At 42.9% G+C, this 23,671-nt stretch overlaps 1 protein-coding gene across 5 annotated transcripts in view; it reads right to left on the bottom strand.

Annotated features, from left to right (window-relative positions):
* The window catches only part of peak1 (pseudopodium-enriched atypical kinase 1), a 265,673-nt gene that overhangs the window by 137,303 nt on the left and 104,699 nt on the right, over window positions 1-23,671 (bottom strand). The window contains exon 1 of one of the 5 annotated variants that reach the window (XM_064930599.1): window positions 4,921-5,164. The exons of 3 other annotated variants lie outside the window; for them this stretch is intronic. The gene's annotated coding sequence lies outside the window, so the exon portion shown is untranslated. Of the gene's footprint in view, window positions 1-4,524; window positions 4,609-4,920; window positions 5,165-23,671 lie in introns of those variants that run through there. One more of the 5 variants, XM_064930600.1, reaches the window with a different exon arrangement.

The raw sequence follows: 23,671 nt of genomic DNA, 5'->3' as shown, positions 1-23,671 counted from the left end.
AGTGGCAAAGAGCAGTAGAGTGGAGACGGATACAGAGGTTGCACACATGGGGACCATTTTTTAGGGTCATGGTCATGTAATTGTAATTAATTTTACATGACTCGAGACATTGGCAAAATCATTTTTTAATACAGCACAAATGTTTTGAAATTACAGTTCACTTTGACACTGAAATCTGAGATTTAAAAAAACGACCTTGTCTGGAATCCATCAATAACCTGGGCCTCGGTGTGCGGCGACACACACACTGTACAATATGAGGAGGAAATTACAGTCCAAAAAAAGGCTTTCCAGTTTCATTGACTCACCCAATCATGAGCCGCTCACTTGCTGACGATGGCCAATACACTTGTACCAAAAGCCTAACTCTATAGTTTTACTTTGTAAAACAATGTTCGCTCAATAGGCCTATTCGGTGCTAAACTGTTTTGGTAGCCTACACCAGACAGATTAGAGTAGAAGCCCTTTGCTTTACATCCTGTGTCTTCCAACAATTATATTATTCATTTTGCAAAAGGCCTGTTTTGTCTGCATGCTGTTCACTGCAGATTTGCCGCACATTCCCGACTGTAGCCTATTCCTTGTTATTGGGCTACACACAATCCACAGCGAGGCAATTTTTTTAAAGAAGCTATTAATCCGTGGCTAAATTCACAAGGACGGATTACTAGGACATGTACTGCAAGCATGCACTGACCAACTGGCAAGTGTCTTCACTGACATTTTCAACCTCTCCCTGTCTGAGTCTGTAATACCCAAGAACACTAATATAATCTGCCTAAATGACTACCGACCCGTAGCACTCACGTCTGTAGCCATGAAGTGCTTTGAAAGGCTGGTCATGGCTCACATCAACACCATTATCCCAGAAACCCTAGACCCACCCCAATTTGCATACTGCCCCAACAGATCCACAGATGATGCAATCTCTATTGCACTGCACACTGCCCTTTCCCACCTGGACATAAGGAACACCTATGTGAGAATGCAATTCATTGACCTAAGCTCAATGTTCAACACCATAGTACCCTCAAAACTCATCAATAAACTAAGGATCCTGGGACTAAACACCTTCTGCAGCTGGATCCTGGACTTCCTAACGGGCCACCCCCAGGTAATAAGGGTAGGTAACAACACATCCGCCACGCTGATCCTCAACACAGGAGCCCCTCAGGGGTGCGTGCTCAACCCCCTCGTGTACTCCCTGTTCACTTATGACTGCACGGCTAGGCACAACTCCAACACCATCATTATGCCGATGACCGACGACGACGAGCCAGCCTACAGGGAGGTGGTCAGAGACCTGGCTGTGTGGTGCCAGGACAATAACCTCTCCCTCAACATGGAGATGATTGTGGACAACAAGAAAAAGAGGAATGAGCATGCCCCCATTCTCATCTACGGGGCTGAAGTGGAGCAGGTTGAGAGTTTCAAGTTCCTTTGTGTCCACATCACCAACAAACTAACATGGTCCAAGCACACCAAGACACCCATGAAGAGGGCACAAAACCTATTCCCCCTCAGGAGACTGAAAAGATTTGGCATGGGTCCTCAGATCCTTAAAAGGTTCGAGAGCTGCACCATCGAGAGCATCCTGACAGGTTGCATCACTGCCTGGTATGGCAACTGCTTGGTCTCCGACCGCAAGGCACTACAGAGGAGAGTGGGAAAGGCCCAGTACATCATTTGGGCCAAGCTCCCTGCCACCCAAGACCTCTATACCAGACGGTGTCAGAGGAAGGCCCTAAAAATGTTCAAAGACTACAGCCACCCTAGTCATAGACTGGTCTCTGCTACTGCATGGCAAGCAGTACCGGAGCACAAAGTCTAGGTCCAAGAGGCTTCTAAACAGCTTCTACCCTGTAGCCATAAGACTCCTGAACACCTATTCAAATGTCTCTTTACACCGCTGCTACCATCTGTTATCATCATCTATGCAGTCACTTTAATAACTCTACCTACATGTACATACTACCTCAACTAACCGGTGCCCCCGCACATTGACTCTGTATAGGTAACCCACTGTGTATATTGTCATTTTACTGCTGCTATTTAATTATTTATTATTATTTTATTAATGACTTATCTTTTTTTTAAAACTGCATTGTTGGTTAGGGGCTCGTAAAGTAAGCATTTCACTGTAATGTTTACACCTGTGTATTCAGCATTTCACGGTAAGGTCTACACCTGTTGAATTCGGCGCATGTGACTACTAAAATTTGATTTGATTTTGAAATTATAGACCTACTAATGGTGCAGAAAGCTATTCTGGATTATTTTATTATTTTCGGAAACAGACAGCAATCATTTTATAACTTTGCCGAATTTCCTCTGTCCAGTGTCGTGTTCTTTTGCCTATTTTAATCTTTTATTTTTATCGGACTGTCTGAGATATGGCTTTTTCTTTGCAACTCTGTCTAGAAGGTCAGCATCCCGGAGTCGCCTCTTCACTGTTGACTTTGAGACTGGTGTTTTGCAGGTACTATTTAATTGAGCTGCCAGTTAGAGACTTTTGAGGCGTCCGTTTCTCAAACTATACACTCTAATGTACTTGTCTTGTCCTCTTGCTCAGTTGTGCACCGGTTACTCCCACTCTTTCTATTCTGGTTAGAGCCAGTTTGTGCTGTTCTGTGAAGGGAGTAGTACACAGCGTTGTACCAGATCTTCAGTTTCTTGGCAATTTCTCACATGGAATAGCCTTCATTTCCCAGAACAGGAATAGACTGATGCGTTTCAGAAAAAAAGGTATTTGTTTCTGGCCATTTCGAGCATGTAATCGAACCCACAAAAATGCTGATGCTCCAGATACACAACTAGTCTAAAGGCCTTTAATCAGAACAACAGCTTTCAGCTAGCCTAACAATTTCAAAAGGGTTTTCTAATGATGAGTTGGCCTTTAAAATGATAAACTTGGATGAGCTAACACAACGTGCCATTGGAACACAGGAGTGATGGTTGCTGATAATGGGCCTCTGTACGCCTATATAGATTAATCCATTAAAAAAAAAGCTGCCGTTTCCAGCTACAATAGTCATTTACAACATTAACAACGTCTGCACTGTATATCTGATCAATTTGATGATATTTTAATGGAGACATTGTTTTTGAAAGAAAAGCAAAACAAAGACATTTCTAAGTGAACCCAAACTTTTGAACGGTCGTGTAGTTAGTGGTATAAGTGTCTTGGCAATCAGGATCGATAATAAACAGCAGGGCTGTATGTGAAGAGTGAGTTGGTGTGGCATCAATATGCGTGTGTGTGTGTGTATAGGAGTGTCATTTGTGAGTAGAGTCCAGTGAGTGTGCAAGAGAGTCAGTGCAAGAGAGTCAGTGGAAGTGTTTTAATAGAAGTGCCTTTGGGCACTCTTTAATTCACACTCCAATTCTCTGCTGTGACAAATCACACAGTTAATTACACAATCAATCAAAAATCAATCTATAAAGCAATGGTTCCCATGCAGTGACTGGTCAGATAATATTCCAGCCAGCATCAGAGTAGCTACCAGCCCCTTCATGACTCACCATTCCTCAACAAGGACAAGTGATGCCATCATTCGACAAATTCTCCAGGTTTACCTCTCCATAGTGACACCTTCCATTCATCAAGCCAGACCAGCGATGGCGTCACTCAAATGGCTGGCTGGTATCTGTGCACTGTTTTGGGGCATGACACGCTTTAGGAATGCAGGCCCTGACCTCTTCATTCTAACCCGACATTAAAAGCAAACTCCTGAAACATAATTGACCACAAGCCTGCATAGAAATAACAGAAAATCAAGCATCTAGTGGATCGGTACAGTAAAATTGCACCAACACAAAAAATAAGTTTGCGCTTCATTTCGTGACTGCTCAGCTGTGCTTGGTGGCGCTCGAACAAAGCCAAGAGAGACTACCAACTCAAGATAATACCAATCCGTGGGATTTCATTCAACCGGATGCTGAAAAACCCTAACAAATGAATCATCTCCACCGATATGGCCGGCTTTCAGCTATAATCTTGCTCCAGGCAACATTCTCTCCCTCCCTGCCTTTTGAAGCATAGACAGTTCCAATCTCCTGAGAAAATCCCTTTATCATACCAGGAGTTCCCAGTTTGCAGGTTCAAATCAATTGTATGTTAGAGTTGAGAGAGGACCCAGCAATGGTCGCTGAAATATGATAAAACCATGAGTCGATTTGGATAAAAGTGTCTGCTAAATGGCACATAATATTCTGATATATATTACGTTGCATCCAATATTTAAAAAATAATAATCATAATAATGTATATAATGGTTCCAAAAGGTGCTGAACACAAAGTGCAGTAAAAATCAGGAAAATATGAACTATCCCCACTCAAACATAACTTCCCTTAAATAGCAGACCTTAAAAATGTATTTGGGTCATCAACAATCATGTTCATTATTCAAATGAGCAACCATGTTCTACTATTTAATCAACAAAAGCACAAGGGTGTCGTTGTGTGTTCATATGTAATCGTGTGTAGTCACCAAAACACAGAGCAACAACGTGACGAAGACATACCCGCTGCTCCCGAACGTGAACAAGCGCCTCGTTAACTTGCCAGTCTGCGTGTTCAAAAGCCCTACATCCTGTCTAATAACAGAGCACCCCTGGTGTCGAAAGTCCCCTTGCAACTTCACGCACACGCTTCATACACAAGACAGAAAGTGTCAGTGACGCTGCACACTCCCCTGTCTCCGTCACTCCCTCCCCCTCTCGCGCAGTCTTTATCCGTCTGTCTGTGTCTGTCTATCAGTCGGTCTGAGTCTATATCGGTCCATCAGTTTGTCTGCCGCTTAAGTCGTTATGCCAAAACCCACTGGCAAAGCGAGCTGCCACCAGCAACAGTTGCCTAAAGCATGCATAGAGAGGAACATTTGAGATTTAAAAAACAACAAATAGGAGAGCCCAACTTACGGAGCGATTCTGTGAATCCGATCGGAGCCTGGGCAAGGGGAAGAGCCACATGACAAATGCATTCAAACGAGGAGCGAGCTGGCGAAGGAGGGATAACGCGTGAGAGAGCAAAACAGGGGGACAGAGAGAGAGTGCATGGGATAAAGTGAGGGAGAGCGATCCAAATAGAAAGGAAAAGGGAGTGGGAGAGAGAGCACTGGACTTGGCCTCTCCCCTCACTCTTTAGCGGAACCCATACAGGCTCAGCCCCTGTCTGTCTGTCTGTCACCCGATCCGCCACATCAATAATGTAGTCACGGCTAAGAGCCCATTACAGACAGACTCCACATAGAGAAGAACAGGAGTACGTACACAGAGAGAGACCCGGGAGAGAGAGACCGGGGTGGGGGAGGGGGCGCCGGGGAAGGTGAGAGATTGACAAAAAAAGGCAAAGGAGAATATGAATTGGAGATAAAGAGAGGAGTGTCAGACAGAGGGGGGAAGTAACAACGAAAAGGGGCGTCAAATCAAGAGGGAGTAAGGAAAACGGCAGATTCCAACGAGCGAACGATCTGACCCACAGGGAGCGTGACTTCCCAGGGAGGCATATCATCTTATCCATGCCTCTTCATCAAGCACTTTGCGGGGCCTGAGCCCAGCAGCTGTCCACTGCTTGGTGTGAGCTGGGTTGCCATGTTCGCAGTTTTCCAGGGAATGATGCTACATTGAAAACGATGTCGGGGGTGTAAATGTATTGGTCGCGGGTGTTTGGGCTACTTCTAAATTCCACCGCGGCCGCCATGGCAATTTCTTAAAAATCTATATTTCACAGTGACCTGCTGCTGACTATCATCCAATGAGGCAGCCTGTTTCTGAGTGTGTCAGTGAGTGGTAGCGAAGGGGTGTGTTTGTTCAGATGAGCGGAATCACGTGAGGAGCGAGAGCAGTACGCGCACACGTCGTGACAACTTTTTAAAATCAGTTGTAGGTAGGCTATATTAATTGTCATTATGGGGACACCTATTTTCATAAAACATATTAACACGCTAAAACTGATGTGCCTCAAGAAATAAAGGTGACAAATCACAGGAAAACGAATTTAGGTGCTCTTTAGACCATTGGATAAATTTGCTCAGAGGTGGTTTAAACTGCATTATAATGTTGACTTTGCTTAGGAAAAACTATATCACGCGAAGTGTTTTACATGCTGACCACATCGCTCTGTCGCAAAATAAATGTACACATACATGTTATTCAATCATTGCACCCACACTGCTCTCCCACGCCAATGAGGTCTGCGTAGCCAGACACTAAAATAGAACTTGGTTCTATTTATGAAGCTGCATGCGCTGCAAGTCCCACCTCTCCCATCTCTTCATTGGTTTTTAGGAGCATATACACAAGTTGGTGATTGAAAGATGAACTGAAGTTCACACTCCAGTCCAGTTGGTGGTGGTAATGCACCCTAAAGTTGGTTGCCAACTTCTATATATAGTCCAAAGAAGAAGCCTGAAGGAGGAGAGATTACTAGAAACAAACTCGGTTGACCCTTTTATCTGTGGATTAACTGTCAGAGTAGAGGACCTTGTGCATTTCAGGTAAAATTACAACCCAATGTTTAAAACCCAGGACAAATTAGTTAGCAACAGCAAGCTAGCTAGCTAAGTTTCCATAAATGTTTAAAGCTTTTCGACCTGTCCCCAAATGAATGTAGTTAGTTCAGAGTTCCTTTTGATATTTCAACCTGCTTGTCCTGATGGCGTCTGGTGTGGATGGACAAAATCAACATGAGTGTGAGCGGTCTGGTCAGCATGTTTACGCATGCTCAGTTTTTGGGTGTTGAGCGCTGCGAGAGTGGACATTTGAAATGGAAGTTATGGAACTCCCTCGCGTGCTTCTGTTATCGGGAAAAGTCAACAATGAAACTGACAAATTTGCATCTGTTGGCCATCAATTAGCCTGTTCATTTCTATTCCTATGTAGGCTATTTTAGGCAACAATTTTATACAATAAATACACTACATGACCAAAAGTATGTGGACACACGGGCATTAATATGAAGTTAGTCCCCCCTTTACAGCCTCCACTCTGTTCATCATATTATTTTTCCTATCAGGTTACAATTTGCTAACTTTTCTGGTTTACTGTATCAAAGTAATCTTCATGCTATTACACATGTAACCAAGCTCCCTTCCAAGTCTCAATCAAAAAGTGTTCTGATGGGCTAGGTAGGTGTGAGAGCATATACCACAGAGAACAGAGCTGGGAAGGAAAAAGCCAGCTGTGGGTTTTCCAAAAATGGCATCCAAGAAATGTATCCAATCTGTTTGCGCAGTTGACGTTTAAATGGAAATGCATGGATCCATTCCAACATGAGCTATGAGGAAAACAATGTTGTCTGCCATGCTTATGAACTGTGACCACCATATTTGATACATATTTCTTTAACATACTTTTCCGTAAGCGTCACATGTACAGAAATGGCAGACAATAGTTTTTACTAGCTAGCATCGCTGAAACATAGCAACAATTAAGTAAGCTAGTTCTGTTTGGTTTCCACAGCTACTGTAACATTGCCTGGTTGCCTCCTTAATTACAGTACGCACACGCTCTGTTTTAGAGTCAACGTTTGGCTACAAGACTTTAGTCGTAAAGAGTTCTCAGACTGCAATATGCCCACTTTATTTGACTTTGTGTTTACCGGCCACATGAATTTGAATAAGTCCCCCTGTGAAATAGTCCTCTTGCAAATATTTTGTTTTATACTGTCAAGCTTTATGGGACACTGTGTGTGCGCATGCGTACCAACCCTATGAACAATAATCTAGCATCTCTTTACAGTGTTTAGTGTTAATGGCAAAGCACTACCTTGATTGGATAACATCAACCTCCTCATTGACCAAGAAGAGATGCAGATCATGGCCATGTGCGCTCAATACGGAAGGCCAGGGTCCAGTTTCAGAGTGACAGCATGACACTTCCTCTGAGGGGAAGTAGGCCCAAGGGCTTACAAGGACAACCTTTAGGGATGTAACGAATTAACCAATATGCATTGTTCCCCGGTTCAAATGTTTAAAGCTGAAATATGTAAATTTTAGGGCGACTCGACAAAATTCAAATTGAAACGTGAGTTTCTCATTGAAAGCAAGTCTAAGAAGCAGTAGATCTGTTCTATGTGCACTATTTCTATGCTTCCCATTTTTAAGTAGTTTTTGCATCTTTTACTTTCGGTTTTGTACACCAGCTTCAAAAATACAAAATGTTTGGTTATTTAAAATATATTTCACAGCGGTTTAGATGATACAATGATTCTCTACAATATACATGTAATGGCGCCGGAGGGGACGGCTGACGTTTTATGGGCTGTTAACCAACCATGCTATTTTGTTAGTTTCTTTTCAGGTTGTTTGTAACTTATTTTGTACATAATGTTGCTGCTACTGTCTCTTATGACCGAAAAGAGCTTCTGGACATCAGAACAGTGATTACCCACCTTGAACTGGACAAATCATTTTTCTTTAATGAGCCAGACGAGGGGGGATTTACTCCAGACACCCGAACAGGCCCTCATCCACATCATTCACAAGAGAAAAGTACGGAGATATCGCGGAAGGAGATTGGGGTGCCTTGTATGAATCCGGCGATGAGTGGCTAATCTGCCTTTGCTATCGGCAGTATTGGACATCGTACAATCACTGGATAATAAAGTGGACAAACTACAAGCACATATGTATATCCTACCAACGGGACATTAAAAACTAATATATTTTGTTTCACCGAGTTGTGGCTGAACGACTACATGAATAACATACATTGTGTAACCTGCCAGCTGTATCGGCAGGATAGAACAACAGCCTCTGGTAGGACAAGGGGTGGTGGTATATGTATATTTGCAAACAGCTGGTGCACAATATCTAAGGAAGTCTTGAGGTTTTGCTCGTCTGAGGTAGAGTATCTCATGATAAGCTGTAGACCACACTATTTACCAAGAAAAAATGTGTAGTCTATTTACCACCACAAACCGATACTGGCACTAAGACACACACTCAATGGGCTGTATACGGCCATAAGCTGACTGTAAAACGCTCATCCAGAGGCGGCGCTCCTAGTGGGCGGGAATTTAATGCAGGGAAACTTAAATCTAATTTCTACCAGCATGTTAAATGTGCGACCAGAGGGAAAAAAAAACTCTAGACCACCTATTACTCCTCCAATGGCATTGAGGAGTACACCACATCAGTCACTGGCTTCATTAATAAGTGCATCGATGATGTTGTCCCACAGTGACTGTACATACATACCCCAACCAGAAGCCATGGATTACAGACAACATCCGCACTGAGCTAAAGAGTAGAGCTGCCGCTTTCAAGGAGCGGGACTCTAACCCGGAAAGAAATCCCGCTATGCCCTCCAATGAACCATCAAACAGGCAAAGAGTCAATACAGGACTAAGATTGAATCATACTACACCAGGTCCGACTCATCAGATGTGGCAGTGCTTGCAAACTATTACAGACCCACTTCGTGGCAAATCGCACTGAAACAAGCATGAGAGCATAGAGCTGATCTGGACAACTGTGTGATCACTCTCTCCATAGCCGACGTGAGTAAGACCTTTAAACACATCAACATTCACAAGGCCGCAGGGCCAGACGGATTACCAGGACGTGTACTCCGAGCATGCGCTGACCAACTGGCAAGTGTCTTCACTGACATTTTCAACCTCTCCCTGTCTGAGTCTGTAATACCTACATGTTTCAAGCAGACCACCATAGTCCCTATGCCCAAGAATACTAACGTAATCTGCCTAAATGACTACCGACCCGTAGCACTCACATCTGTAGCCATGAAGTGCTTTGAAAGGCTGGTCATGGCTCACATTGACACCATTATCCTGGAAACCCTTGACCCACTCCAATTTGCATACCGCTCCAACAGATCCACAGATGATGCAATCTCTATTGCACTCCACACTGCCCTTTCACATCTGGACAAAAGGAACACCTATGTGACAATGCTATTTATTGACACTACAGCTCAGCGTTCAACACCATAGTGCCTTCCAAGCTCATCACTAAGCTAAGGACCCTGGGACTAAACACCTCCCTCTGCAACTGGATCCTGGACTTCCTGACGGGCCACCCCCAGGTGGTAAGGGTAGGTAACAACATATCTGCCATGCTGATCCGCAACACTGGGGCCCCTCAGGGGTGCGTGCTCAGTCCCCTCCTGTACTCCCTGTTCATTCATGACTGCATGGCCAGGCACGACTCCAACACCATCATTAAGTTTGTCGATGACACAACAGTAATAGGCCTGATCACCGACAACAACGAGACAGCTTATAGGGAGGTCAGAGACTTGGCCGTGTGGTGCCAGGACAACAACCTCTCCCTCAACATGATCAAGACAAAGGAGATGAACTACAGGAAAAGGAGGACCGAGCACACCCCCATTCTCATTTATGGGGCTGTAGTGGAACAGGTTTAGAGTTTCAAGTTCCTTGATGTCCACATCACCAACAAACTAACATGGTCCAAGACAGTTGTGAAGAGGGCACAACAAAACCTGTTCACCCGCAGGAGACTGAAAAGGTTTGGCATGGGTCCCCAGATCCTCAAAATGTTCTACAGCTGCACCATCGAGGGCATCCTGACTGGTTGCATCACTGCATGGTATGGCAACTACTCGGCCTCCGACCGCAATGCACGACAGAGAGAGTGCGTACGGCCCAGTACATCACTGGGGCCAAGCTCCCTGCCATCCAGGACCTCTATACCAGGCGGTGTCAGATGAAGGCCTGAAAACTTGTCAAAGACTCCAGCCACCCCAGTTATAGACTGTTCTCTCTGCTACCCGCACGGCAAGCGATACCGGAGCGCCAAATATAGGTTCAAGAGGCTTCTAAACAGCTTCTACCCCCAAGCCATAAGACTCCTGAACATCTAATCAAATGGCTACCCAGACTATTTGCATTGCCCCCTCCAACGTTGCTGCTACTCTGTTATTATCTATGCATAGCCACTTTAATAACTCTACCTACATGTACATATTACTTAGAATAACCGGTGCCCCCTGCACATTGACTCTGTATCGGTACATCCTGTATATAGCCTCACTGTTGTTATTTTACTGCTGCTTTTGAATTATGTTACTTTTTTTTATTATTGTATTTTTCTTAACTGCATTGTTGGTTAAGGGCTTGTAAGAATTTCACAGGTCTAAACCTGTTGTATTTGGCGCATTTGACAAAAAATTTGATTTAACACATTTCCTTTAGAAACTATTCATACCTCGTATTCCAAATTTTTTGTGTTACATTCTGATTTGAAAATGTATTAAATATATATTTTTCTCCTCACCCATCTACATAAAATACCCCATAATGATAGTGAACATGTTTTTTGAAATGTTGGTAAAAGTAAATACAGAAATTTCTTATACTGTATATCACAAGTGAGTACACCTCTCAATTTTTTTTTAAATATTTGAGTATATATCTTCACGTGACAACACTGAAGAAATGACACTTTGCTACAATGTAAAGTAGTGAGTGTACAGCTTGTATAACAGTGTAAATTTGCTGTCCCCTCAAAATAACTCAACACACAGCCATTAGTGTCTAAACAGCTGGCAACAAAAGTGAGTACACCCCTAAGTGAAAATGTCCAAATTGGGCGCAATTAGCCATTTTCGCTCCCCGGTGTCATGTGACTCGTTCGTGTTACAAGGTCTCAGGTGCGAATGGGGAGCAGGTGTGTTAAATTTGGTGTCATCGCGCTCACACTCCCTCATACTGACTGGTCACTGGAAGTTCAACATGGCACCTCATGGCAAAGAACTCTTGAGGATCTGAAAAAAAGAATTGTTGCTGTACATAAAGATGGCCTGGGCTATAAGAAGATTGCCAAGACCCTGAAACTGAGCTGCAGCACGGTGGCCAAGACCATACAGCGGTTTAACTGGACAGGGTCCACTCAGAACAGGCCTCGCCATGGTCGACCAAAGAAGTTGAGTGCACGTGCTCAGCGTCATATCCAGAGGTTGTCTTTGGGAGATAGACGTATGAGTGCTGCCAGCATTTCTGCAGAGGTTGAAGGGGTGGGGGGGTCAGCCTGTCAGTGCTCAGACCATACGGCGTACACTGCATCAAATTGGTCTGCATGGCTGTCGTCCCAGAAGGAAGCCTCTTCTAAAGATGACGCACAAGAAAGCCCGCAAACAGTTTGCTGAAGACAAGCAGACTAAGGACATGGATTACTGGAACCATGTCCTGTGGTCTGATGAGACCAAGATAAACTTATTTGGTTCAGATGGTGTCAAGCGTGTGTGGCGTCAACCAGGTGAGGAGTACAAAGACAAGTGTGTCTTGCCTACAGTCAAGCATGGTGGTGGGAGTGTCATGGTCTGGGGCTGCATGAGTGCTGCCGGCACTGGGGAGCTACAGTTCATTGATGGAACCATGAATGCCAACATGTACTGTGACATACTGAAGCAGAGCATGATCCCTTCCCTTCGGAGACTGGGCCGCAGGGCAGTATTCCAACATGATAACGACCCCAAACACCTCCAAGACGATCACTGCCTTGCTAAAGAAGCTGAGGGTAAAGGTGATGGACTGGCCAAGCATGTCTCCAGACCTAAACCCTATTGAGCATCTGTGGGGCATCCTCAAGGTCTCTAACATCCACCAGCTTCTTGATGTCGTCATGGAGGAGTGCAAGAGGACTCCAGTGTCAACCTGTGAAGCTCTGGTGAACTCCATGCCCAAGAGGGTTAAGGCAGTGCTGGAAAATGATGGTGGCAACACAAAATATTGACACTTTGGTCCCAATTTGGACATTTTCACTTAGGGTTGTACTCACTTTTGTTACCAGCTGTTTAGACACGAATGGCTGTGTGTTGAGTTATTTTGAGGGGACAGCAAATTTACACTGTTATACAAGCTGTACACTCACTACCTTACATTGTAGCAAAGTGTCATGTCTTCAGTGTTGTTACATGAAAAGAAACTCATATTTACAAAACTGTGAGGGGTGCACTCACTTTTGTGATATACTAAGTATGCACACCCCTGAGTCTATACTTTGTAGAAACACCTTTGGCAGCGATTACAGCTGTGAGTCTATCTGGGTAATTCTCAAGAGCTTTCCACACCTGGATTGTACAATATTTGACCATTATGTTTTTCAAAATTATTCAAGTTCTGCAAATTGTTTGTTGATCATAGCTACACAAGCATTTTCAGGTATTGCCATAGATTTAAGTATATTTAAGTCAAAACTATAACTCGGCCACTCAGGAACATTCAGTCTTCTTGGTAAGCAACTCCAGTGTATATTTGTTCTTGTGTTTTAAGTTATTGCCCTGCTGAAAGGTGAATTCATCTGTGTCTAGTGAAAGCAGACAACCAGGTTTTCCTCTCGGATTTTGCTTGTGATTAGTTCCATTCTGTTTATTTTCTTACCCTGAAAAACTCCCCAGTCCTTAATGATTACAAGCATACGCATAACACAGTGCAGCCAACACTATGCTTGAACATATGGAGAGTGCTACTCAGTAATGGGTTGTATTCGATTTGCCCCAAACATAAAACGTTGTATTCAGTACAAAAAGTGAATTGCTTTGCAAACTTTTTTGCAGTAGTACCTTAGTTCCTGTTGCAAACAGGATTGTTTTTTAATATTGTTATTCTGTACAGGCTTCCTTTTCAATTAGATTCATATTGTGGAGTAACGACATTGTTGTTGATCCATCCTCAGTTGTTTTCTCCTATCACAGCCATGAAATAACTTCACCATGCTCAAAAAATATATGCAGTCTGTTTTTGTTGTTGTTGTTTTTTTTACACATCTACAGTACTAATAGGTGCCCTTCTTTGCAAGGCATTGGAAAACCTCCCTGGTCTTTGTGGTTGAATCTGTGTTTGAAATTCACTGCTGGATTAAGGGACCATACAGATAATTGTATGTGTGGGGTACAGAGATGAGGTAGTCCTTCAAAAATAATGTTAAACACTATTATTGCACACAGAGTGAGTCCATGCAACTTATGTGACTTGTTTCTCCTGAACTTATTTAGGCTTGCCATAAGGGGTTGAATAGTTACTCTTTATTTAACATTTATTTGTAAATATGTTAGAGAACATTATTCCCCTTTGACATTGTGGGGTATTGTGTGTAGGCCAGTGATGAAAAAAAATCTAAATTTAAATTAATATTTCTGCATATTGCACCTTTAAGATGCGAGTGCATATGTTGGAAAACTGATTCAAAGGTTACGAAATGCCGGTTCACAAAGACGTTTAACTTATTCTGAAAATAGCTTTAATCTGACTGAATTGACGGGTCATCTCCTTCAGCCAATCAAACTGTTATTCATGTATCTGCGTGACATTAGCCTACATGTCAGATAACAACTGTGCACTCAGTGCGGGAGATGCAGCTGCTCGCGCCAACGTGTGGTAGGTCAACCCTATCCCTGTTTTAATATAGGTAGGAGCTGCACCTTCAGCATTCAGATGTTTGTAAAATGGCTTACGCAATATTAGATCACAGGCTTTATTGAGGGACAACCAATATCATTTACTGGGTCATTGTTGCCAAATGTGTTTTACCAGCTGAGCTGTGTAGGCTACCGGAGTGGACACAACTTACATCTTGCTGATTGCATATCCAACTGCTAATTGGGGCTTTTTGATTGCCAAGTTCACCATACAAATCATTTTTGGTGCTACTGCTTTAAACAGTCAGTGCATTCGGTCATTTTTACATGAACAGGGTAAAGGTGTAATTTCATAACAAGGACAGCAATCATTTTTGTGAGCCACAATGGTTGGAACTGGAGGAAAGAGCAGCTCTCCTCCATGAAGTTACAAATAGTCAAAACCATTCACTTTTTAGATGGTGAAATCCAAAGCTGTTACAGTGCATTCGGAAAATATTCAGACCCTTGACTTTAACATTATTCTGAAATGTATTAAATAAATACAATCCTCAATCTACACACAGTACCCCATAATGACAAAGCAAAAACATATTTTTGAAAAAAATATATACAAAAAAATACATAAATTCCGTAAGTATTCAGACCCTTTGCTCAATTTAGATTAAATTGACTACACTCTAAATTGAGCTCAGGTACATCCTGTTTCCATTGATCAACCTTAAGATGTTTCTACAACTTGATTGGAGTCTGCCTTTGGCAAATTCAATTGATTGGAAAGGCACACACCTGTCTATAAGAGGTCCCACAGCTGACAGATCTGGGGAAGGTACCAAAACATTTCTGCAGCATTGAAGGTCCCCAAGAACGTAAATGGAATAAGATTGGAAACACCAAAACTCTTCCTAGAGGTGGCCACCCAGCCAAACTGAGCAATCGGGGGAGAAGGGCCTTGGTCAGGGAGGTGACCTGATGGTAAATTTGACAAAGCTCCACAGTTCCTCTGTGGAGTTGGGAGAACCTTCAAGAAGGACAACCATCTCTGCAGGACTCCACCAATCAGGCCATTATGGTAGAGTGGCCAGACAGCAGCTACTTCTCAGTAAAAGGCATATGACAGCCTGCTTAGACTTTGCCAAAAGGAAACAAAGGGACTTTCAGACCATGAGAAACAAGATTCTCTTGTCTGATGAAACCAAGATTGAACCCTTTGGCCTGAATGCTAAGCGTCACATCTGGAGGAAACCTGGCACCATCCCTACAGTGAAGCATGGTGGTGGCAGCATCATGCTGTGAGGATGTTTTTCAACGGCAGGGGCTGGGAAACTAGTCAGGATCGAGGGAAAGGAGAATGGAGCAAACTACAGAGAGATTCTTGATGAAGACCGCTCTGAATCAGGTTAGGACCTCAGACTGGGGCAAAGGTTCACCTTCCAACAAGACAAAGACCCTAAGCACAAGACAACGCATGAGTGGCTTTGTGACAAGTCTCTGAATGTCCTTGAGTGGCCCAGCCAAAGTCCGGACTTGAACCTGATCAAACATCTCTGGAGAGACCTGAAAATAGCTGTGCAGCCTGAGAGGTTCTACAGAAAAGAATGGGAGAAACTCTCCAAATACAGGTGTGCCAAGTTTATGGCGTCATATGCAAGAAGACTCCAGGCAGAAATCGCTCCCAAAGGTGCTTGAACAAAGTACTGAGTAAAGGGTCTGAATGCTTATGTAAATGTGATGCGTTTTATTCATTTTTATTTTTTTTTCACAAATTTGAAGAAAACAAATGTTGCTTTGTCATTTTGGGGTATTGTGTGTAGATTGAGGGGGAAAACAATGTATTCATTTTTAGAATAAGGCTGTAACGTAACAAATTGTGGAAGAAGTCAAGGGGTCTGAATGCTTTCCGAATGCACTGTATGACATAGCTAATTTCTGAATATATCCGTATTTATCTTAAAACATTTTAATCTGCTATGACAAGTTAATCAGTGTGTGATAAGGATTTCAGATAAAACAAAATTGCCCCCAGAACAGAGACTGAAAAATGATATATTACCAGAAAGTGTTCATACGAGACCTTTTATTAATAGGATAGTGTTGGGTGAACCGTATCCTTTTGCAAAGAGGATCTGTGATATACACATTTATTCATCAACAGGATGTACAACATCCGCTCAAGCAATTACTTACCCCTGCGAAACATTCTTAACAAATTCAGAGGGTATACACCAAAGGCACGAGAAATCTTCACTCACACTCTCTGGAAAAGCAGCATAGGAGGAGGAGAGGGAAGGAAGGAGAAAGTAGGTAGGATGATGAAAGAGAGAATGAGGGAAAGAGAAGGAGGAGGGGGGTAGGTTGTGGCTGGTGTTGCCGGTAATTAACCATCCACGTGCCCTCACAAGTGGGGAGAGATAGAGGCTACAACATTGCAGGTCCCCCAGAGAGACACTAAAATAGCACAAGAGCCTTTGTAGTCCCTGACACTATCTGTCCTGGGATCAGATGGTGGGCTCACTGATAAGACTGATCTCCCAGTACACAAGGCATCGAGTCGAGAGCTTGTGAAACAATAAAAACCCACAGTATCTGGTCCTCTACAGATGATGGGAAATAAGCTGAAGTCTTTATTTAGCAGAGCTTGAGGCAATACTCAGGAGCATTTTTTGAAACCGTAATCCCAACATGTGAATATGGAAACAGAAAAAATATGGCCAGTGGAACAGAGACTGTACTTTCCTAAACAATGCCATATGTGAGTTGTATATAGACACAAAACAGGGTAGAGAAACATTGTATGTAAAGAAGAAAATGTGGCCTCTGAGCTGGCAGATAGATTGTGATAATGGGGATGAACACAGTGGTCTGTTTTACTGCAATGGTCAATAAACATGTTCATTCAGATCCCCATAGCTAATAACTCTATAGAGGGTTATGGAAATCTAGAGCAGCCTAAAACACAACATCACAATAGCGTTTTTGCTAAACAATATATATTTTCTTTACTACAGAGTGTATTGTAGAGGGTTATGGGAATCTAGAGCAGCCTAAAACACAACATCACAATAGCGTTTTTGATAAACAATATATATTTTCTTTAGTACAGAGTGTATTGTAGTTGCCCTGCTTTGAGTCAGCTGAGAAGACTGTTAATTACCAAACTTAATGCCAGACTCCGGACAAGAAAATTACAATGGTTAAAGAGTGTGGGGGGGGGGGGGGTTGGGAGGAGAGGCACCCCTTCAGATGACCCACTCCAATACACCTGGATGAGTGTCTTGCCTCCTGCCTAGAAATGACTATTTTCTTGCTGATGTATTGCCGTTTCCTGCTACTTTAATACCCTATCTAAATTGTAGGGGGCCGTCTGAAGTCCACAGGGTGGGAAAAACACTGAGCTTCAATGCCATGGCATGAGCAGATACCAGCGCTCAACGTGCTTTCCCTTTGGCCATTTCTCTTGTTGATTTATCCCAGCTATTTCCTCATCAAAGGGTTTGCATACACATACCAGAGAGCGGAAGTAGGTTTTGACTCTGTACATGCTCTCAGTATGCATGACATTACAGCAGACCAATAATAAGCTTGACATCTTTGGAGAAATGACAAAATGTCCAATCAATCTGTTTTCAAACCCTGCTAGGAATAAGAAGAGGCTGCTCAGGCTCATGACTAGATCTAGCTTAGCTAGACGCTCCTCTCTTTCAGCTCTGACGCCAGAGCGGTAGAGACTGTTCTGAGCCCAGAGAAAGCCACCGCTAGATAAGGCACTGGAGTCAGAACGTGTGGGGGGGAAATACTAATTTTGTCAACCAGAGCTGGACGGCGAGGAAAGATAAGAATGGTCCATGGGATGCACAGCTTGGAAGTCTTTGGTCAAGTGGTCCAGTCCAAGTTCCTTGACCAAAAAAAATCATTTGGAGGACCCTCATCTGTATGCGTCAATGTATTCACAAATAAGAGTCCCTGTTTTTTTGGATAGACTTTCTTTTTTTAAGCCAACTTTCGATTCAGTTTGTATTGTTCAACTTGAGTGGATCTGTGGGGCTTTTGCCAGGCTCTACGAACTTAAATGGCCTTGAGGCAGTTTAGGCTTTTCTTCTCTGAGAAACGTCTGTAAGGTTGAGATACAGCTTGTACAGGGCCCTCGTGACTCCCACCGCCACAAGGTATTCTCCCTGTCTGCTTTCCCCCTCTGCACTGCTATCAGCATTCATGGCCCTAAAATCTGCCCTCCTTATAGGCTGCTGCCTCGTGGCAAATCACTACTAACAGGATCAAAACATATGAAAAAGCTTCAGTAGAGCACTGGGGAGCAAGTAGAGCAGCTGGTTGGCACAGATAGTACTACAGCTCTTTGTTGTTTATAACCTGCTGCTACTAGAGCATCTACCAGAGTGATGCATGGAGGCGGAGACTGTGTATCAATCCTTGGTGCATCCAAGCTCATTAGTAAAACCTAGGCTGTCCACATGTTAGAGATCCGCTTCAGCAAGCCTGACTTCACATGGTAAATGAGACTGTGCATGATCTGCGCATGGGGGTATAGACATGGAAAGATGACAAGCCCGAGTGGTGATTGAGTCAGCAGAAGGACTACTAATCCCCTGGTGTGAAAAGCACCACGGAGGAGTGCACATCAGGTCAATTACAGTGGCATTATCCTCAATCATCTTTCTGATACCACCGTCCAATCCCTGACTCACTGCTACGACCTCCAATAAGACATGGAAAAGGACAATATATAGGAGGAAGGTGGTCATCCTGTTACACCTGCTCTCGTTGGATGTGGCAGGGCTTGCAGACAATAACGGATTATAAAGAACTTCCAAGCCAGCTAAATGCCTTTTATGATTGCTTCAAGGAAAACAACACAAGTCCTGTATGAAAGCCCCTGTTGTTCTGAATGACTGTGTGATCTCGCTCTCCATGGTCAATTCTTACTCCTATTATCTATTCTGGCCTTTATGTACATATCTACCTCATATGGTCCCTGTATATGGTTAATTATTGTGTATTTTATTCCTAGTGTTACTATTTTTAAACATTTTTTTTACTCTTCATTATTGGGAAGGGCTCATAAGCAAGCATTTCACCTCAGCCACTCAAAAGGGGGAGGGAATATGCTAAACACAGCCTCGACAGCAACCTATAAATAGTACCATACCCATGGAACTTCTTCAAGTAAGAATGGCTTATCTAACACTTTCTTTACCACCGGTGTATAATGCATTATGAATGCATGTAACATATTGTAAGACTTTTTACCATGGCCATAGCTTGAGGCTTTTAAACAGCCTTTATAAATTAAGATATGCATTCATAATGCATTACACAAAAGGGTTCATAGAAAGTTATACCGCATTTCTGAGTGATACTGGCTGGAGCCTTTGAATGCATTCTGTACTGTAGCAAAACAGTGAGCATATGGAAGAATGTCCGTCCACTCAGAGAAATGGGACACCAGCCGTCAGTGGTCCAGCACATTTAAGGTTCAGGTCAGGGTACTCAGGCCATGTAAGTGGTTCTCTGGCCACTGTCACATTCCCCTCATTGAATGGGCCAGTGTGCTCCCACTGCACCACACCTCGACCCTAGAGTGCCTGGCAAATTCTACACCTTTTTCCTGTGTCTGGAAGTTCAGTGGCAGTGTGTCTGTGTCCATACGTGCATGGACTTGTAATCAAACTAAAAAAGTAGACACCACAACAAACCGTTGGTCTGCACATACATCAGTAGGCCATGTATTACAAGGTGAGAGATGCACTCAGCCTGGAAGATGACCTCTCATTCAATTTGTACAACACTGTAGAACACAAGATGAAATGTTACAGGAGGTAAGGCTTTATAGCAGAGTGTGGTTGTGAGTGAGGCAGGGGGAAGGGCATTAACTCAATGACAAACCAACCATTTCTAAACAATCAACAAGGACATGATAGCCTAACCGAATGGTTTCAATAATTCCATTGGTGCTTTTGAAGTGAGTGTCAGCTCTTGCTGCATCAGGTGGCGGGGCCGAGCAAGATCACTGGCATTCATGAAAGCACCTGAACTCAGCGCTTCCTTTGTTGACTGTCCTCCGCTCACTCCACAGTGAGAAATTCGGTTCTCTGAACAGTAAGAACTCATTCGAAAGGGCTATTAAGCAGTACACACATTCAATGGACATTCATTCAATGGAGTTATCCACACATGCAACACCCAACCAAGTGAAGTGAACCACAGGAGCAGTATGAAAAGGAAATGGTATGTCTTATTACACAGCGTGAATGCAACAAAGAGAAAAGTGTCATTCCATGGAGTATTCAACTTCCTCTTGATTAAAGTAGTGTTGTCACAATACCACAATTCTGAGTTTGATATCACGATACTCTATGTAAACCAAAACGAATGCACTGCAAAAAATGAAAGCAGGGACAACTCATAATTGGTTGAAATAAATTGATAATAAGAAGATTGGGGGAGCTGTACTGTTAGATTGCATTGCAGCCTGTGATATTATTGACCAATCAATCAATCAAATGTATTTATAAAGCCCTTTTTACATCTGCATATGTCACAAAGTGCTATACAGAAACCCAGCCTAAAGCCCCAAACAGCAGGCAATGCAGATGCAGAAGCACCATAACATGTTGTTGAGAAAACGCATGTTATGGCTTTTCAACCTAGTGCATTCAAAGCTATCTAATAGAACTCAGATTTCTTTAATGGAAGCTTCTGTAATGTCAAACATGTAAAGTCTGGTGTACTACAGGGCAGCTCTCTAGGCCCTCTACTCTTTTCTATTACTAATGACCTGCCACTGCCATTAAACAAAGCCTTTGTTCCCATGTATACTGATGATTCAACCCTATACACATTAATAATAATAATAAATAAAGATATTTAGAAGTCACTTGAAATCCACTTTTTTAACAAAGAGTTGCAAGCGCCATGCTCTACCGACTGAGCCACACAGGACCCATTAGAAACTAAAGATATTGAAGTCATTGAAATCCATAACAAAGAGTTGCAGTCAGTTTTGGAACGGGTGGCCAGTAATAATCTGGTCCTGAACATCTCAAAAATTAAGAGCATTGTATTTGGTACAATGTTCTAGACCACAGCTGAATCTGGTAATGAATGGTGTGGCTGTTGAACAAGTTGAAGAGACTAAATTACTTGATGTTACATTATATTGTAAACTGTCATGGTCAAAACATATAGATTCAATGGTTGTACAGGTGGTGCAAGGTCTGTCTGTGATAAAAAATGATCTGCTTTTTTGACACCACACTCCACAAAGCAAGTCCTGCAGGCTCTAGTTTTTAATCTTTTCTTGATTAATGTCCATTCATATGGTCAAGTACTGCACAGAAGGACTTAGTTAAGCTGTTGCTGGCCCAGAACAGAGCAGCACATTTTGCTCTTCATTGTAATCAGAGGGCTAATATCAACACTATGCATGCCAGTCTCTCTTGGCTAGGAGTTGAGGAAAGACTGACTGCATCTCTTCTCATTTATATAAGAAACATGAATGTGTTAGAAATTCCAAATAGTTCACATAGTCAACTTAAAGCCAGCACTACTGACACACTTATTCCACCAGACATGCCACCAGGGGTCTTTTCACAGTCCCCAGCTCAAGGAAATGTACAGTATTATACAGAGCCATGATTGCATGGAATTCCCTTCCATCTCATATAACGTAAATGAATAGCACCTCCTCATGGCACAACACCTCTCCCCATGTGACTTACTTGTGTCGGATACCTTTTTATAACCCAACCCTGATCTGTACTTCTCCACAACTTTGTCCCTGACCTGTTTGGAGAGCTCCTTGGTCTTCATTGTGCCGCTTGCTTAGTGGTGTTGCAGACTCTGGGGCCTTTCAGAACAGGTGTGTAATATACTGAGATCATGTGACAGATCATGTGACACTTTGTGCAATCTCAGTTGGACTTTATCTAATTATGTGATTTCTGAAGGTAATTGGTTGCACCAGATCTTATTTAAGGGCTTCATAGCAAAAGGGGTGAATACATATGCATGCACCACTTTTTTTTTTTTTTTTTTTTTTTTTTTTACAATTATTTGAAACAAGTTTTTTTTTTCATTTCACTTCACCAATTTGGACTATTTTGTGTATGTCTTACATGAAATCGAAATAAAAATCCATTTAAATGACAGGTTATAATGAAACAAAGTAGGAAAAAGGCCAAGGGGGATGAATACTTTTGCAAGGTACTGTGTGTGTGTGTAACTGATAGATGCGCACACACACTACATGTAAATTGTTACGTCTTATTCGTTGGGTGTCGGACCCCAGTATGACTAGCTGTCACCATTGGCGTTGTATAATGGGGATCCTAATAAAAATGTGAAATCTAATCACTGATGCATTCTGTTCAGGTCTTATGATAAACATGGGCTAATCATTACTACTACAGTTTGGAGCATTGCCAAACTCCGACCACTTCTCAGTTCCTGGGGGACCCCCATTTCCGGTCACAACTTGCAGACTTGTTTACGTGTTGCTGTGCGTTTTGTTGCCAACCTTACTTTGCTACCTGACAACTTTTACCTTTTTTTCTTTTTAATAACCGTTTATATTTTTGGTTTTTCCCTCAACTTTTTTTTTTCATTCAACTTTTTTACTCTGGACGCTTTATCTGGACATGGTTCGTCAGGACCTCCAACAGCCGAAGCTAAGTAGTAACATTAACATGATGCCTTCTAATTGCAGTCGCTGTACTCATAATATACAGGAGAACGAGTGCCTTATGGCAAGGGTAGCTGTGCTGCAAACCCAGCTTCAGACGCAATCGTTAGGCAAGGGTAATTTCAGTGTAGGAAAGGATGAAACAGCGTCTGTGCCACCAGTAAGTACAGATAGTAACGTTAGTATAAATCCCCTCGCACGGTCCCCGCAGCCGGACAACTTCTGGAGGGAAATGCTGTAGGAATGCTCAACCGGTGTCACTCATTCAGCCGATAGAAACTTTCAACCGGTTTTCCCCATTAAGCAACAAGTCGAAGTCAGAGGTCAAGCCTTCTCTGGTCTCTACTCCTCTGAGATGCCGAAGCTTCCCACCATTAGCTCTGACAAATTGAAAACTCTAGTCATTGGCGACTCCATTACCCGCAGTATTAGACTTAAAATGAATCATCCAGCGATCATACACTGTTTACCAGGGGACAGGGCTACCGTCGTTAAGGCTAATCTGAAGATGGTGCTGGCTAAAGCTAAAACTGGCGTGTGTAGAGAGTATAGAGATATTGTTATCCACGTCGGCACCAACGATGTTAGGATTAAACAGTCAGATCACCAAGCGCAACATAGCTTCAGCGT

The sequence above is a fragment of the Oncorhynchus masou genome, chromosome 22 (assembly GCF_036934945.1).
Source record: "Oncorhynchus masou masou isolate Uvic2021 chromosome 22, UVic_Omas_1.1, whole genome shotgun sequence".
NCBI lineage: Eukaryota > Metazoa > Chordata > Actinopteri > Salmoniformes > Salmonidae > Oncorhynchus > Oncorhynchus masou.
The sequence above is the reverse complement of the archived record's forward strand: the minus strand, read 5'-3'. Positions and strand labels throughout refer to the sequence as shown.